This window comes from Pteropus alecto, unplaced genomic scaffold (genome assembly GCF_000325575.1).
Source record: "Pteropus alecto unplaced genomic scaffold, ASM32557v1 scaffold35, whole genome shotgun sequence".
Taxonomy (NCBI): Eukaryota; Metazoa; Chordata; class Mammalia; order Chiroptera; family Pteropodidae; genus Pteropus; species Pteropus alecto.
The window spans coordinates 6,521,644-6,525,047 of NW_006437828.1; positions in this window are offsets into that span (position 1 = coordinate 6,521,644).

A 3,404-nucleotide genomic window follows, 5' to 3' on the forward strand; every position below is an offset into this window, starting at 1 on the left:
CAAAAGAAAGAGAGAGAGAGAGAGAGAGAGAGAGAGAGAGAGAGAGAGAGAGAGAGAAAGAAAGAAAGAAAGAAAGAAAGAAAGAAAGAAAGAAAGAAAGAAAAAGTAATGGTTTATCCAAAACCTGAGAATGAGACAAGCTCAGAGCACACGCCGTGGCACTTGGTCTAAGGGTTTCGTCCAGCTCTGTCCCCTCAAGCCCACCTTCTAATGACTTAGGCAGAAGGAACCTTGTACTATATTATCTGGACTTGGAAACAGACAAAGCAGAAGTGAGGTCTGTCATATCTGGGTGGGAACTTCAAGAGCCGATGCATAGTTTGCTGCATTCCCTTTTCCCTCTGCCACAATGAGGAGAAAGTTCCAGATGGTGGCTACTCCATCAATCTGAGTCCCCAAATGAGGACAGCATGCAGCACTTTTCCCAGCCCAACTGGGATGGACATGCAAAGTAAGCAAAAAATACACTTGTTGTTTCAAGTTGCTAAGATTTGCGGGTTGTTTATTACTGAAGCACAACCTGGCCTATACTGACTGATACAATATCCTGCGTTAAGGAACTTCTGCCTCAAACTCTCACATGCTGTATTTTGCTTTTGTCCCCTGAATTTCCTCCTAGTGACCACAGTTAACCTCACCAAGCAGCCTCTTTGATCCCTATGGATTCTATGGCTCCTTATCACTAGAATTCCCCCTCCCAAATATTCTACTTGCAACATTCCACTCCTAAAAAAAGCCACTCCACTCCTCCTTTTCCAGAAGTCCAGCAAAAGCCTCCACTTGGGTTTGATGGAAAGGTGTGTAATCCATCACACATCCTATATTGTTCCCTCCTCCCAGCTCCCAACCTTGAAGGACGAAGGGCTCAGCAGGACCCCTGGCCACTGAGGGAACAGGAGTCACCCAGTCGCCATGTTCTGACAGCTTGTCACATTATTTTTCCCTGTGGGGGCTCTGATCCCTCCACCTAACCCTCGTCTTAGTCCCTGGAGACCCCGGGCTCTATACAAAGCTCCCCAAGCAAAGCAAAGCAAGATTGATGCCCTACGAACAGCCAGCTGTGCTCGAGAGGGCTCTGGGTTCAGTGCGTGGCGCAGCCCATTCTTCCCCTTTGGATGCTCACACTGGACACCAAAGCAGGAGCTTGGAGCCAGGGCAGCAAGAATTCAACCTTTATTCACCCCGAACACAAATGATCTGCCACACTCCCCTAATCCCCCTCTCCCCCATTCTCCCTGGCCCTCTCACCTCACCTCCCCAAGATCCCTCTGAAGTGGCCCAGGCCTTCTTGAACTAACATGTTATCCACACTGCCCTTTGGACAGAAGAGCTGGATTCAAAAAGGCTGGGGCGGGGGGTGGTGGGGGGGAATGCTCATTTAAATATTGGCCACAGAACATCACATCCCCTGTCCCCACCCCCGCCAATGTCCCTCTCACCCACTGTCCCCTATTAAATAAAGCATGTAGTATTTGAGGACTGCAGGCTGGGTAATTTCACTAAAGAATCATCAATTAGTATGAACTCGGATGGTTATTTGCACCCCATCTTGTGCCTGTGTAGGTAAAAGCCTGCTAAGGGTTTAGGCCTAAGAGCAAAGCTTTGGGGACTTCTGAGAGCTAGTGAGCTTACATATAATAATGATTTTATCTAAATTCCCCGAGAGGTTTCATACACCAAAGCACCTCTGAAGGACAAAGAGAAAACTGTAAAATTCCCTGAAAATAAATGCTTCTAAAGTGTTCAGAAAAAAATCCAGGGTGAGAGGGACTGGGAGGCAGATAACTAACCCATCAGCTCTTTTTTTTTTTTTTCATCCCACATCTAGACTCTTTTTTTTCCCAAGGCCGCAGCCTGTCACCATGCAGTTTATCAGCCGTCACTCCATCTCGATGCTGGGTGACATGAGATCAATAGCCTAAAACTGTTCTCAGATCTATGGAGAAATTTATAACGCCAGCCTCTGCTGTGCCCTGACTGGGCCCGGGTCCCAGAGCTCTGAGGATGAGGCTGCTGTGCAGACTGCATTTCCATTTCAAAAGTGGATAGTGACCCACTTGGAGTTCGAGCCATCAGATGCAAAGGCAGGCCTGAGTCAGAAGTCTTGTGCACTTAACAGAACAATGACATTGAGGGGGAAAAAAAAAGACTAGTCAATGATTAAAATTCTCTCTGCCTCGAAAAGGCTCCAGCTTTCTGCTTTAATTGCTTTTGAATCATGTGATATTTATTAATAACAAACTCAAAATTTGCAGCAACATGTTTTGAGCTCTGAAAGCGATAATCCATCCAATTTATCTAACTCCAGAACTGTGCATGGCCTGACCAGAGATTTGTGGTTCTTTGCTCCCCGCCGAGGGCTCCTTTAGTTATTTAAAAACCTCTTTCTTCTGCCATAAACTCTGGAATTGGTCCTACTTCTGCTTTGAAGTGCCCATGAAGCATGAACCAAGGTCCCGGGAGTCCAGGCCACATCCACTAACCCACACTTTCCAACCAAAGGGCTGCAGGAAAATTCTAACTTCTCCCCCTACCCCACCCCTGCACTGAATGCTCAAGCAATGAAGGAAGCACTGGCTCTCTCTGTCCACACCCCCAGGCCACGGCCAGCCGCGGAACACCCCACTCCCGCCCCACCACCATTTTTCTTGGACAGACGCCCAACAGAAGATACACTGAGATTGAGACTTGCTCTGGCTGAACTAGAGAAGCTTCAGTTTTTGAACAACAACAAAAATCTCCCTGCCTCCCACTGCTTTTCGTGGATCGTCTTTGGAAGCAGACATCCAAGAGAAGGTTTCCAGGAGGAACTGCATCCTCCAGCCACCTGGTGATGGCCAGAGCATCGCCAAACTGCTCCTCCCACACCCTCGGCTTCAGCGCCCTCTGGCTAGAGGAGGAGGCAGGACTGGCACATTAGGAAACAGTCTTCAGCTGAAGACACACATAGCAGGCAAGTGCCATCTCCTTGCCCACCTCTCTGCCTCGAGTCTCCTGGGATTCGGCCGGACCACTAACTAGCCAGTCACTGCTCCCTAACCAGTCTTTCGAGAGACTTGCCCTTCCCCTCCCTCCCAGATCGAAGTCCACCGGTTTCGGCTTTTTCCTCCACTTCCCTTCCCTCCTCCTCTTTCAGACCCCTTTCACCCTACTGAGCCTATTGGTTTCAGGGGTAACAGCCCTCAACAGCTCCCCAGTGCCTTAAGGATAAAACTGGAATTCCTTAGCATGATGCATAAAGCCCCTACCTGCTGGCTCTGGCTTTCTGCACCCCAATGCCCCTACCCTGCCCTTCACCGCTCCCTACACCGCAGCCCTCAGACCTCCGTGCCGCTGAGTCTGCTGTTCCTCCAGCAAGGCATGCCCTGTCGTCTACACCCCTCCTCTCTCTCATATCCCTACGT